This window comes from Triturus cristatus, chromosome 8, assembly GCF_964204655.1.
Source record: "Triturus cristatus chromosome 8, aTriCri1.1, whole genome shotgun sequence".
Lineage (NCBI taxonomy): Eukaryota > Metazoa > Chordata > Amphibia > Caudata > Salamandridae > Triturus > Triturus cristatus.
In genome coordinates this window covers 1,656,117,466-1,656,133,241 of record NC_140591.1, presented here as the reverse complement: position 1 = coordinate 1,656,133,241, position 15,776 = coordinate 1,656,117,466, and the positions used below count along the sequence as shown (strand labels likewise).

Sequence of the window (15,776 nt, the reverse complement as noted above, 5' to 3'; positions counted from 1 at the left end):
AGCCTGCTGTGCAGGAGGGTTGGGAAAGGGGCGGAGAGGTGATGTGGCACACCAGGAATGGCCAGAGGTGCTTGGCTTCTAGAACTTTCCACCTCCACTTAAAAAGTCTTTCACAAAGTGGGAGAGCTCTCTAAGTCTACTGGACACTGGGACTGGTGGCAGCAGCCACGGACAGCTGGAAGGAAGAACTCCTTGAGCTCCATCTGGACTTGGGATTATGACTGTAGTTGACCCCAGGACCAATGGGGCTCTCCCTAGGACCAGTGAGGCTGGTCCCCTTGTACCATCTAAGGAGTTGTTGGGGGAAGAACTAGACTTCTACACCAAGGAGGAGAGAAGCTCCAGACGATCAAGGAGCATGTGGAGCTCTGCTGCTCAAAACCCTTCAAGGTGGCCGTGAGTTGCGCATGGAGGATTTGCCAATCGTAACCTTGGGAGAGGGCGTTTGTGGACCCCCCCCAGAGTCCCAACCCCTGGGCCAGATTTCATTCATGGGGGCCCTGATCCCCAAATCCAGGCCCCCACCATCAGGCGTAATACAGGGAGCACCATCATGCGAGGGGCCGAATAAAGAAAATGAGGAAGGAATCAATGGTGGGTCTGCCCTGCTCCCCATGCCTGGGAGGAGCAGGCCACCACTACCACCACTAGGAGAAAAGAGCTGCCAGTCCCACCCCATGGAAGAGGGAGTGTGAGGCTGTGGCATGGGAGCTGGTGAGGAAGCCAGTGGTGGGTTTCCGGTGCTGACCACAATGCTGGAAGCACAGAGAGGTGCCCGAGTGGGGCTGGGCACCCTCAAGATAAAAATAAAAAAGAGGAAAAAGAACACGCAGCATGGCGCAGCAAAAACAAGTGGATGAGCCCTCATAATTCATACTGCCAGAGGGAGTGTCCCATAGCGCCCTCGAGGGGCAGAATTTGATGAACACACCTTTCCTCTTCGTGTACGGGCCCTAGGATGGTAGGGCTACCACCAACAACCAACAAACAGAGGGGGTAGCATCAGGGGTGCTTCAGCTCCCTCCCCAGGAAGCCCAAGATGTTTCAATGACAGTTCTGACCCTAAGTTTAGAGGGTCCCAGAAATTATGACCAACCCAGGATTTCCCCTATTTGTTTAAGCACTCCTAAGGCTGCAGATTTTGCTCTATAGTTGGGAGTGCAGAACTCTCTAGGCCTAGGTTTACAGTTGCAGGTGCTATGGCCTAAAGATGGTTAAAAAAGACAAGAAGACATGACAAACGTTGGAAAAGGCTTTATTCAAAGATGACTGCCATAAGGCTTTGAACAATGCTTAATTGAAAAGTGTTCTTCATGATGGTTGTGCAATGCTATTTTTATAAGGATTATTCACCATGAGTTTTAAGAATGCTTTATTAAACTATGTCAATGACAATGCTCTATTTTAAGGGTTGTTAATTCTGACAGTAACCCTTGTCCCTGATAGGCTGCATTTCTTTTATAAATGCTGGTGTAAGCACCTTATTGCAATGCCCGAGTACTCATAACAAGTGCAGAATGGGATGTCGTGCTTTATTCTTCATAAAGCGGAACACTATGCTTCATTGCTGATAATGTGGGCACACAATTCTAATGCGTGATCAAACATAACGAGTGCAGAAGCATCTTGGTTATTACAGTCAGAGGTGGAATGAAGTATTACCATAACATGTGATCCAAGTCTTGAAATTTGATAACATTGACCTAATGTAAACCGACACCTCCATATGTCGGTATGTGTTACATTGCACATGAATAGGGTTGTACTGTGAATTTCATTGTCATGACCCTTCAGGGATCAAATGTAATGCTGACAAAAGAATTTCAACCAGCCTTATGAATATTTGTCATTTACTATTTGAGTAGTGTGTGTGTAGTAAACATGCTTTTACTTTTCTAAAGAAAGCACACATTCATTGATTGTTATTATTCCGTGCCAGTGAATGGTGATTGCTAGCCCACACCAATATCCCTTGAGTAGGCCTTGGACTGCTCTGTGTCCCGGCCCTGAGAGAGTCAAGCTCTACAATTGGATATTTGGTTCTCAATGGAGGATGAATGTGGACCCATTATTTATGCAGGCCACATAACTACTGGCCAGTTTCATCATATGGTCTAGCTTAACCGGGTAATCTAGTAATGATTTGAATTACTGTACGTTTACAAAAGAATCTTCAAATAGGTGTGCCTTACTCAAGAAGGACACCTGGTGATGACTTGCAGCTCGGATCGTTTGTTTTAGAATCTTCAACTATTTAACAAATGGTTTGTGTGGCAAGTGTCATTTCTTGAATTTAAGACATTATTTCTCAGAACTGTTTGCTTGCACCATGCAATTCAAAAGAAGATGCACAAGATCTGGAATAAAATGTTTCTTATCTGTTACTACAGTTTTCCAGTGTTAGTATCTTTCATATAAATTCAAATACTTTAAATAACTTTGAAAAACCCATACTCTATCAGTAGTAGAGCCCCTTCATGTGTCCTGATTTGAGGCTAGTGTGGAGTTGAAAACCAGAGCTCTGCCTCCCCATAGAGAATCCAACTGCCAGATTTGCAAAGTTCAACAGAGATCAACAAGAATATTGATTTACAGTCGCATGAAGAGGGAGGATGGTGGTCGCAGGTGAATCTATCTATGCTGGAGAACAGTAGTTATTACAAAGTAACATTTTTCTTCTAGAGAGCATTGGATCGTTCTTTGGAAGTACTATCCACATTAATGTAACGGTCATCAGTGGAAAAGGTCTCACATTAGTGAAACAGATTACGCAGCACTGTCTGTCCAACTGCCTCTCGGATTTGGACTGAATGTTGAGGCAGTATGTGTGGGTGGATGTCCACATTACAGCTCTGCAAATTTTGTTCAGGGGCACACCACAGAATTCTGCAGCCATGACAGCTATGCCTTTGGTCCATATGTTTTTCATACATTCTGGCAATGAAATGATTGTCTGTGACTTTGAAATAGAAATCTGGGTTGAATGATGAACTCTTTAAACAGTCACACCTGTGCAAACCATAGTAGAGAGACAACTTCAAAGAGGATATATGTAAAAGCACATTGCTATATTAACACAAAAGGATGAACCGAGAGGCCTGTTCCTTGCTTTTTATGGTTCTTTTATTCAAGGTCTTCTTGACCGTAAGATAATTCTGTGCAGCCAACATGTTTCGACCAAGTTTTGAGTTTCTTCAAGGCTGCAAACATATAGAAACATAACTAACATTACTTTCTGATACAAAATTGTGAGGTACATACAATCACATATATACAAACAATACAATACAACACATATAATTAAAATACACCAATACACCAGTTGTGGCGGAACCACTTTTGTTTAGCAATTGATTACTTACTATTTATACAATACAATATTACATTAGTTATTGTTTTTTATAAGTGTTCTTTGTGTGAAGTTCATTGTAAAGTACATAAAATCAATTTGAATAAATAAGGCAAAATCCCAAATCATTCTTGATGGCAAGGTTCTATTTGACCCTTTCTGTCTCTTATAAAATTCAGAGGATAAAGCAATTATTTTCTTCTTCGAAATTTTTTTTTAGGTACACATAATATCCTTCAATATGATGTAGTTTGAAATCTGGGAAAGTGTTACAATTTTCCCATGCCCAAAAAAATCATAACATATTACTCATTTTTGTGCTCAATATAAACATATTCATACAGGTAAGAACTGCATATCTTCAGCAGTATTGTTAGTGTCTGTTAGGTGCTTCTCATCAATGGAAGCGGAACAGCATCAGGTCTGCCCATCACCCTGTCACTTAAGATAAGCAAGACATGGTTTCATAAGGATGGCAAGCCAATGAAACAGTGTCCCTATCCCACTCATGAAACAGGTGGTGGAAAGAAGCGGAAGGAGACAGAGAAGAAAACCATGTGAAAGCTCTACGGTTAATCATTCTACACCTTCGGGCCAGTAACCACTGGTTCTGCTAAACACCTTAAACATCTCATCACACTTACTCACAGAAACTTCTTTAACTTGAACATAGTTCTCAAATGAAGAAACCTTCCAATTTTTCTCTCAGTCCATGCACAGCTCGGGTTATGCACATCTCTATTATTTACCGTGGGCAAGGATCTACAAAATGTTTATGAATATGTATATATAGCTTGAATGGGTAAGCTCTACTACGTTCTAAGCATTGTCACTAAATATCTTGCGAGAACTTCAGTCCTCATTTACACAATGAGCCCCACCACGATATTTGCCATTATCAGGCATGTAAAAGGAAGATACGTACATTCCACATATGACAACACACACATGCACCTGCTCGCGCATTCAAAAGACATCTACAGACACACAAACACAAGTCATGCAGTTCACAGTGTGGAAAAAAACCCAGAAATCACCTTGGTGTACCTAGGAGATATTCATAACTCTAATCATCAATTATCAAATGAGTTACACCATTGTGTTTGCCATTATCAGACGTGCGAAAGGAAAAACTGGTGAGCCAGACACGTATATTCCAAATATGACAATACACACTTGCACTCACAAGTTCAAAAGAAGGTTTTAGATATCCAACTGCAAGTCATGCATATTGCAGTATGAAAGATACCTAGGGGTCTCCTCGGTGTACATAGGAGATGTACAGACCTCAAAACAGTATTTCAGGACAGTACCGCGTATTGTTCACAGTTTTGGTCTATTGGAATCTCTCTTACTCAATTCTTGTATTTAGGGCTGTGCAAACACATGAAAAGTGTAGTGAAACAGTGCCCCACATATGTGAGATAAAATACTGTACTTAACACATCGGTCTGAATTAGAGACTTAGGGCCAAAAAACGATATCTCATTAAGAGAACATTATTAAAAGTCCTACATCCCCAATTCAAATTGTTTACCACTTAGCATTAGCCACTTACTAATACATTTCTGTATGTTAAAAAATATTCAGAGCATAATAGTCACCAGTGAATTTCACTCCCCAATTGTTAAACTTCATGTCCGGTCAATGCATCTTACTCAGACCTCTTAATCACTCATCCGTGTTCGGCCATGACGCAACCAGCGTATTCGACTTGTCTCAAAGTTCATTCAAGAGGCCATTATTCTTATGACCGCCTTAAATACCCAGGTAGCGTGTGAGGTAGAGAAAAACTAGACCGTAAATGCAATGCTCGTTTACAACTGCGTGAGGTCCCATACGTTGACATCTACGTAACGCTTCACTTCTGATCTCCGCATCTTACGCCCACAAGCGCATACCACTACTTTTGGTTTTCAAACATTAGAACGCTAACCTTGTCCATAATATGCCCTCAGGTTGCGAGAGACAAAAGTCCTATAGATTACACCTGAATAGTGATGTTGCCAAGTGATCCCAGCACAGTGTGTGGCAGTTGAAATTTTTTCCATGTTATACAATAACATGTTTGTGTATGATTTATCTAGAGCAACCTTATTCTTTAATCAGCTATGCTCTTCAAGAAAACTTTCAGTCAGTCACTCAATTTTCTTATTTCTTGCCTTTTTATACCTAATTAATTAAGTTTTGGCAATATGTCTAGTCCTTTGAATATACACCAACCACTTCCAATAGTATGACAATATGCCCAATCCTCCGAATCATATTGTTTATACAAGCGACAACAGTAGTTAAAACAATACACCTTATAACAAACATCATCAGACCTCAAGAAATTTCACTCATGCACATATTGATAGTCCTTCAAACGGAACATGACCTATTCCAAAAAAATCTGTAAGGAGCCAACATTGCAAACAAGGTGCTACACGGACTCATATTTCTTATTCATCATTTATGGCGAGTTTCAAACTGCATGTTGCACAGGATTATTACAGCAAATAATGGAGCTTGTTATCTAGATTAAGCCCCTTATTCACAGATCGCAATTCACAGATCCATTTTGCTTTCAACTGACCGAGGAACAGTTCTCTGTTTCCCCCCCTTTGATTTGGTAGCGCTAGATCAATCGCATGGAATTTGAAATTCACCCTATTCATTCCTGCCATGCATTGGTGTGACACTAAAGAGTATGAAGCATCACCATTCAGGCATGCCCTCAATGTTCCTGCATATGGGGATGCTTTCTACAGTTGCCTGGAGGTAGGGGCTGGACTACACGCCCCGGGAGGGAATGCGCCTCCGGCCACCAACGCGAGACTTGCCGCAGTCGTTCTGCGCCCGGAGGCGCATACTCAACCGGGCTTGCCTCCCGCTGTGCAGGACGCCGTCTGCAGTTGCCTGGAGGTAGGGGCTGGACTACACACCCTAGGAGGCAACGCGGCTCTGGCCGCTTACACGAGTCCTGCCGCAGCAGTTCTGTGCCCAGAGGTGCATACTTAATCGGGCTTGCCTCCCGATGCAAGGGACGCGTGTGGGTTGTGCTCAAGCCAAGAGCGGGCCCATCTTCACCCGTCATCGCCTGGAGGAGGCTGGGCCCCCCCTCGTGGAACTGCAAGAGGAATTTGGAAGTCTGAGGCTCAGGGGTGAGTCTCCCACCTTCTGCTGTTATTTTCAGTTCTAAGCTGCACATCTTGTTCCTTGGGAAAGTCCGACCTATACCCAGTTTTACCTTCTGGTCTTTGCCTTTTAACCAAAAGTCAGTCAAAGGCTCACAATGGGGAAGTGCAATACCCAAGGCCCTCATGAACCAAGCATTAAATTCACTAATAGCACCACCTTGGACTCTTTCTTGGCAAGAGCAGTGGGGTTCATTACTACTGAAATTGACCTGGCTGAATGCAGGCTATCACTGGAGGTGGGGGGGTCCTTCTCTTGGGGTGCTGGTTAAGCAGGCCTTGCAGCCTGCCTTACAAGATCAATCAGTACCCCAGCCTAATAAAAGCCTTTCCTGCACACCTCCTGTGCACCCTCTGACAAACCCGCTACGGTAACCCCTAACAACAGTATATGTTCACCCCAGCCTAAAAGGAAGAGGCAAACCAAACAACAACCTAAAGCGAGGGGTCTGAAAGGACTTTTGAACATATCTACTACACACCCTAGCGCAAACTGCTCGGCCCCACTGTGTCTTGTTGCCATGGATTGGGCAGATTTGTTTGGCAAGCTCAAAGACGCAAAACAGCTAAGTATTGCCCCTTTGATTGAAAGAATATCCACACTGGAGTCAGCCTTAACAAAGCTAGCTGTTGGGTTTGATCCACTTAAGGATGCTATGACCTCAATCTGTTCCTTGGGAGGTAGGATCATGGGGGCTGATTTGTTTATTGCGCACGTATGGAATACCTTGCAAGACTCTTTGCCTAGTGGTCAAGTTGCAGACGGGGTGGCTATTTCCACCCCCAACCCACCCCAGCTGCTCCCCCAGCCTTCGGCTCCTCCGGTTATACCAGCTGCAAGAAAACCCACACCAGCGGCCAGTTACCAAAGGACTCGTGTGGGCCAACCAGTACTTGGGGAGCCGGTGGTCAGGCGTGTTAAGTCAGGTGTACGGCTCCCTAGTTTAATCTGCCGCCGGATTGTTACCCTCATGTAGCCATCCTGGGAGGGGTTCCGAGTTTAAATGTTAAAGATAAAGAACATTTTGGCCAACTGAAAAACAAAGTGTGCTACTGGCTGGCAAACAATGTTGACTTTGATTACAAGGATTATGATGATATCTTGTTTGTTAGGAGGGTAGGGTGGGTTGGACCTATGCCCAAGTCCTTAGAGGGGGACTGTGTTGTAATCAACTGTAGGTCACCTGACTTGGCCTAGCGTTTACTCCACAGCTCTGTGTCATTTACCATCAAGGAAGCCTCTATTAACATCCTCCCGCTTGCTTTTTTCTACCGATGCCTGCAGCCCCACCCCCCCTCCTTTGGACAGCATGATCCATCATCCCTTTATGCACCCAGCCATCTCCCCTGCACAAATAGCTATTCCTGTGAGTAATAGATTTGATCCCCTAACTGCCTTGGACCAAAATGATTGACTCCAGGATTTATCTTTATGTACCCCTGGGGTTAGTCCCCCAAGCTCAGAGAAGGGTCTCCCAAATTCATTACTTGTAGAGTTAACACCTTCAATTGTCCCAGGGTGCCCATTAAAACATTTTAAGCTGGAATATTGCAGGTATCAGGGACAAGCTAGCGGACCCTAATTGGCTTAATTTTACTTCTGAGTTGGACATTATTCTGCTTCAGGAGACTTGGGCTCTTGACCCGGTTGGCCAAGATGGATATGAACGCTTCTGTGTGGTAGCAATTTCTTCCCCTGACCGATGGCCTTGTGGGGGCCTAATCACCTTAGTAACATTTGCAGGTAAATTGAGAGTTTATCCAATCTCCGTCAAACATAGTGGCATTCATATCCTTTGGATGCTTATTTCTAAAGATTTTAACTTCTTTCTTGTGAATTTTTATAACTCTCTTGGGGACCCTGGGCGCCAGATCGAGGCACGCTTTGAAGCAGTATCTGTCAGGCGCTGATCAAGGGCGCCTACCGGGGATACAGCCGGACCCGGACTACAACACCCAGAAAGCCCGGCTGCAGGAAGGTGTGGCCACTGCCGGTAAATACGCGGAGACGCGAACCAATCGGCGCACGTTATTCTGATTGTTGTAGCAGTTGCTGCAGAAGACGCTGCCCGGCGGAGAACGCTCGAGCAAGGATTCAGACGGCCTCCGCACAAGGATAATCACTACGGGACGCTGGTGTAAGCGTCAGCAAGCCTACCCGAGTCGCTTCCACCGCCGCCTCAGAGAGCCCGCCGTGAGTTGCACGGCTTTCAAATAACTTTGATTCCCGTTCTAGGGAGAACCACCGCGGGGCGCTGACGTAAGCGTCGCCGCGTACTTCGTCCATACGGCCCAACGGAACAGAGGAGTGCCCTTCGCCTCATGGATTAGGAGGCAGTTCCTTTGTGGTTCTATTCAGGAGAGACAGCCCTCACAGCATTACAGGTATCAAAGGAATAGGAGAGGGGCTGCCCTGTGCGAGACTAAATAACCTTGTCTGATATAGCAGAGCATCTGGAGACCTTGTGCTATACGTTCCTTTTTTCCATTAATCTACACATCTCATGATTCTTGGATACTTCTAACGCTAACATGGTGCAAACGTTAGGGTTGTGGTAATACTTGTCTACAAAGCATCCTTTTGATCTTGCAGTAAGAAACCACTACAATACACAGTGGTGTCTGTGTTTAATTTGGGATAGAAGGGGGAGGTTTATGTACGAATGGTCGGTACTGTCCTGTTGGTTTAGGAGTTATTGTGTCCTCCATTCGGGGCAACGCAACACTATATTGCTTGGCTGCATGTTCAGCGGAATGAGTGATGAGACACACTTGTTAGGCATATTAGTGAGACCTAATGAGAGTAGGTGTGTTGTGTTGCTATCTTTTCTATGTGTCTTCTTTTGTTGCAGGAATCCCACTCCCCGCTGTCCCCGCCCTAATTCCTTTCCCTCGCCTGATTGCCCTGGTACTCTGTGTTGGTGTAATCCAGAGTCGGGGACATCTGGAGGTGAAACCCTTGTGCATCACTCAAGTCTGAAGGAGCCGCAGTGGATCGTGACAGTATCGCGCCTAGAGCATAGATTGGTTGCTTACTTCAAATCCTTTAGTATAATAATAGGCAGGGATTTTAATGCTAAGCTGGGTCAATATTATTACGATGGTAACCCTTTTGCACTAGAAGAGCTTGTGATTAGCGACTCCAAATCTGACCAGAGGGGCCGGAAGCTTTCGGAGGCTCTTGGTCAGGCTGAGTTAGGAAATGTAATGCTCGGGGGTCCCAGTCCGTCCAGGAAACTGCCCACCTTTGTGGGATGGGGAAAAGAGACAATTATAGATTATATTTTTATATCGAGATCCCCTGATAGTTTGATTAGCCCGGGAGTGGTCCATGAAACCACTTTCAGTGACCATAACCCCATAGAAATTGCGCTAGGATTTAACGTTGGCCTGGGCGTAACTCCTGATCCTGGCCTGACTGGCTTAACTGCCAAGGATTGGGGTCTGAGGGTAAAGTGGCGTAACCTCCCAATGGCCAAATTGAATAAATATGTGGTTATGCAGAACGTTGCTATTATCCTGGAGCCCCTGTTAGCCCTGGATACATCTCCCGCCCTAGTGGTGGAAGCCTTTGACCAGCTAAATGAATCCACAGTTAACACTGTAAGGGATATGGCGCGTAATCCCAGGGGTGCCAAGTCAAGCTGGTTAAAAAAAACATGCAGGTCCGCAGGCAATTATTTGCAGAAGGTCCTGAACACTATACCCCGCTACCAGGATAATATCAAGGAGGCCAGGTGGGCGTACAAACTTGCCTTAGGGAAGCGGAAGGTGGAGCTCAAAGAAGCATCTTGGGACCGGTTGGTGTCCAAATGCTCCTCTAAAGATTCCAGAGGTTTTTGGACGGTGGTTAATGGAAGGCAGCCCAATGTGGCTGCGCAAGATGATATAGGCTCCTCCAGCCATCTGGGTCACACATTATCAAAAGGTGTACGCGCTGGATTAAGACCTCCCTTCTAATCAGGGTGATGCGGATAACTTGTACCCTTTGGAGATTAGGTTTTAGTTTGAGGAGGTATACAAGGCAATCATGGGCAGCCCGTCCAACAAAGCACCAGGGCCAGATGAAATACATATGGGTGCCGATTACGATCCGGTAAAAACCGGGTACGAACCGTCGGTCGGAGCGTATTCTCCGTCCGACTCGTACCCGGTTGTAAAACATTACAAACATGGAATTACAATTCGCACGGAAACACCATTTCCGTACGAATCGTAAAAAACACCGACCGACGAAAATATGCATACGAATGTGATCCGGGAATGCTGCGACGTGACGTCGGGACGCTTCCAGGCAGCGTTTCACGACCCAGGAAGTACGATTCGAACCGACAGCAGTCCGGACGGCAATATTTTTACGGAACCCAAAAAGTGCCGGAAATGCGAAGTATGGCGCGAAACGACCAGAGTAGGTGGCCCGGTAAGCGCCATACCCCCCCCCCAGCCCCCGCATGTACGCGCCGTACCCCCCCAGCCCCCGCATGTACGCGCTGTACACCCCCCAGCCCCCACATGTACGCGCCGTACCCCCCCAGCCCCCGCATGTACGCGCCGTACCCCCCCCAGCCCCCGCATGTACGCGCCGTACCCCCCGTGTATGTACACCCGAGTACGTGTCGAACCCCCCCGTGTATGTACACCCGAGTACGTGTCGAACCCCCCGTGTATGTACACCCGAGTACGTGTCGAACTGTACGTGTCGAACCCCCCCGTGTATGTACACCCGAGTACGTGTCGAACCCCCGTGTATGTACACCCGAGTACGTGTCGAACTGTACGTGTCGAACCCCCCGTGTATGTACACCCGTGTACGTTCGAGTCGTACCCCCACCCGTGTATGTACGGTAGCGCTGGGGGTACGCACCGTACATACACGGGTGGGGGTACGACTCGAACGTACACGGGTGTACATACATGGGGGGGTTCGACACGTACTCGGGTGTACATACACGTGGGAGTACGGCGCGTACATGCGGGGGCTAGGGGGGGGACGGCGCGTACATGCGGGGGCTGGGGGGGGGTACGGCGCGTACATGCGGGGGCTGGGAGGGGTACGGCGCGTACATGCGGGAGCTGGGGGGGTACGGCGCGTACATGCGGGGGCTGGGGGGGTACCGCGCGTACATGCGGGGGCTGGGGGGGGTACGGCGCGTACATGCGGGGGCTGGGGGGGGTACGGCGCGTACATGCGGGGGCTGGGGGGGTGTACGGCGCGTACCGGGCACCTGTTTGGACGTCTCCATGGTTGCTATTGGAGTTCGGTGCGGACGGTCTTTTAACCATACGGTTGTACAATCGGACGCCCGGGACGGATCGTGATTCCTCGGTCGGACTTCGCTTTTCACGTTTGTACGGTAAATCGTCCGAGGACGTGTCGGACACTTTTTCCGACCCGAGGCCGTGTGGGGAATTATTCCCAATGCGACTCGTATGGGCTTTTTACCATGCGAATCGTGATTGCCAGTTTGTACGGCACTTGTACGATTCGTACGGTAAAAAGACCGGATACGAGTCGTACGGGAATTTTTTTTACCGGATCGTAATTGGCACCATGGACTTTTACAAGGCTGAATTTATCTCTTGGCTTCAGTTCTGGCCAATGTTCTTAATGCCGTAACCCAACTAGGTCTTCAGCCGATTTGAAAATCAGCCACTATAGTCCCTGTATTTAAGAAAGGGGAATCGGTAGGACCATACCTGTCACAGACCAATTTCTTTGTTATGTTTGGTGGTAAAGGTGGTAGGGCGTATTGTCCTTCAGCGAGTGGAAGTTTGGGCTCGGCCCAAAGACATCATTTGCCCTGTCCAATATGGATTCAGAAAAGGGTTGGGCACTATAGAACAATGCCTTAACCTCAACCTTATTATAGGGAAATATGTTGTGGCGAAGCAGGGATCTATTTTCCTTGCATTTATGGACCTCAGTAGCGCCTTTGATCGGGTGAACAGGTCCAAGCTTTGGGACATTCTTGGGGAGATGGAACTGTCTGCCGACCTGATTAACTTTCTTAGAGCTTTGCATATGGATGTAAATGCCCGCGTTAGATACGGCACAGCGGGGGAAACCACTTAATCAGTTAGCCCCCGCGAGGGATTAGGCAAGAATGTGTGTTGGCCCCTTTACTGTTTTTATTATACATTAACAGCCTGAACACATGCTTGAGTAATAAAGCCGATTCACCGAAGATAAAGTCTATCAGTGTCCCGTCCTTGCTATATGCCGACAACGCCGTGTTGATGGTCTGGATGGCTAACAGGCTAAAACTCCTGGTGGATCGTTGCGTGAAGTTCATGGATGACCTAGATACCAACATCTCTAAGACAAACTATATGGTCTGTGGGAGGGAGGGAGCCAAGACGAGACTTATTGATATCAAAGGGCAACATATCACTAGGGTCTCCACTTTTCCTTATCTGGGGATTTCATTCGACCACCAGAATAACTGGCTTCCTTGCATTTCCAGTCGCTGTTTTAAATTCACCCAAGAATGCTGTGCCTTATTTAGATTTTCATTATCAGTAGGTAACAAGCCCCTGTCACAACTATACAGAATGCAGTGTCTCCCAGTCCTGACTTGAGGAGCTGCGATGTGGGGGTACCGTAAGTGCAAGGGAATCCAGTTGGAAGAGGAACGATTTTGTAGGAAACTCTTGGGGGTGGGTCAAAACAGTTCCTCATTTGTCACCCATGAGGAATTGGGTGGTTAGTCTAAATATCGAGTTTTAAATTTCGACCTACAAGTATATCGAGTTGTTAATATCGTAGGTAAAGAATATCGAAGTCAAGAATATCGATGGACAGAATATCGACCCCAAGGTAAGTATTATCGAAGTTAATAATATCGAAGTCATTAATATAGATGTAAGTAATATCGTAATCAAAAATTTCGATGTCAATAATATCGATATTTTATTAGTGTAATGTATTTTAATATGTATTTTATTTGTATGTTAAAGATTATTGTAATGTATTTTAATACATTTAAAAATAAATGTTTAGAGATTAATAATTATTTAAAATATAATTTTGCGATTTAGTATCAGAGCGGGTTGTGGGTTTATAGGGGAATAGGGTGGGAAGTAATTTAATTATAATTAATTAATTAATATGTATTGTTTAATTGGTATTTATGATTAATTAATTGTTAATTAATTACTAATTGTAAATTAAATATATTAATTGATTAATTAATAGTTAATTAATTATTCATTGTAAATTAATTTTATTAATTGGTTAATTATATAAGTTATAATTAGTTTAATATTAATATTTATTTATTGGTATTGTTAATTAATTAATTGTTAATTACTAACTAATTGGTGATTTAATTTTATTAAGTGATTAATTGATGATTCAATTAATTATGTGAATTTTTATGTGTAGTGGGTTGTGGGTTTATAGGGGAATAGGGTGGGATGTAATTAAATTCAAATAATTACTGATAATTTTTATTTATTTGTAATTAATAATAATTAATTGTTAATTAATTATTAATTGGTAATTAATTGTTATTAGTACGTTAAATATAGTAAATATAAATAATTTATTATTTCATGTTATTTGTTGTTATTGCTAATTAATGTATTGTTAATTAATAAATAATTTGTGAATAATTGTAATTTGGCAGTTAATATGTATAAATTAGTAAATAATAAGTATATTAATTATAAAGAATGTATTATGAATAGTAAATAATAGATAAACTGATATTTAAATGTATTGTGTATTTTGTATGTGTAGTGTGTTGTGTGTTAAAGGGGGAATAGTGTGGGATGTAATTTAAAGTTATTTATACAAATATTTATTTTAAATAATTGGTATTTAATAATAATTATTTTGTAAATTAATTATTAATATGCTATTTTTTTATAAATAATTATTTAATTGGTTATTATGTTTATAGAATCCCTATGCTATCCAGTGCTTTCCCAACTGTTTTACTATCTGGAGTGGGAATAGTAATTTTTACCCCTACGCTATCCAGCGCTTTTCCTACTGTTGCACTCTCTGGAGTTGGAATAGTAATTTTTACCCCTACGCTATCCAGCGCTTTCCCTACTGTTTCACTTACTGGAGTGGGAATAGTAATTTGTACCCCTACGCTATCCAGCGTTTTCACTACTGTTGCACTCTCTGGAGTGGGAATAGTAATTTTTACCCATACGCTATCCAACGCTTTCCCTACTGTTGGACTCACTGGAGTGGGAATAGTAATTTTTACTCCTATGCTATCCAGTGGTTTCCCTACTGTTGCATTCTCTGTAGTTGGAATAGTAATTTTTTTCCCTACGCTATCCAACACTTTCCCTACTGTTGCACTCTCTGGAGTGGGAATAGTAATTTTCACCCTTACGCTATTCAACGCTTTCCCTACTATTGCACTCTCTGGAGTTGGAATAGTAATTTTTACCCCAACGCTATCCAGCGCTTTCCTTACTATTTCACTTACTGGAGTGGGAATAGTAATTTGTACCCCTACGCTATCCAGCGTTTTCACTGCTGTTGCACTCTCTGGTGTGGGAATAGTAATTTTTACCCCTACGCTATGCAATGTTTTCCCTACTGTTGCACTCATTGGAGTGGGAATAGTAATTTTTACTCCTAAGCTATCCAGCGTTTTCCCTGCTGTTGGACTCACTGGAGTGGGAATAGTAATTTTTACCCCTACGCTATCCAACGCTTTCCCTACTGTTGCACTCTTTGGAGTTGGAATAGTAATTTTTACCCCTACGCTATCCAGCGCTTTCCCTACTATTTCACTTACTGGAGTGGGAATAGTAATTTGTACCCCTACGCTATCCAGCGTTTTCACTACTGTTGCACTCTCTGGAGTTGGAATAGTAATTTTTACCCCAACGCTATCCAGCGCTTTCCCTACTGTTTCACTTACTGGAGTGGGAATAGTAATTTGTACCCCTACGCTATCCAGCGTTTTCACTGCTGTTGCACTCTCTGGTGTGGGAATAGTAATTTTTACCCCTACGCTATGCAATGTTTTCCCTACTGTTGCACTCATTGGAGTGGGAATAGTAATTTTTACTCCTAAGCTATCCAGCGTTTTCCCTACTGTTGCACTCTCTGTAATGGGAATAGTAATTTTTACCCTTACGCTATCCAACGCTTTCCCTACTATTGCACTCTCTGGAGTTGGAATAGTAATTTTTACCCCTACGCTATCCAACGCTTTCCCTACTGTTGCACTCTTTGGAGTTGGAATAGTAATTTTTACCCCTACGCTATCCAATGT

At 44.3% G+C, this 15,776-nt stretch overlaps 1 long non-coding RNA gene across 1 annotated transcript in view; it reads right to left on the bottom strand.

Moving 5' to 3' along the window:
- Window positions 1-1,245: 1,245 nt before the first annotated feature.
- Window positions 1,246-15,776, bottom strand: part of LOC146808500 (uncharacterized) — a 75,096-nt gene continuing 60,565 nt past the window's right edge. The window contains exon 4 of the long non-coding RNA XR_014968004.1: window positions 1,246-3,200. This is a non-coding gene — a long non-coding RNA (uncharacterized LOC146808500). The remainder of the gene's footprint in view (window positions 3,201-15,776) is intronic.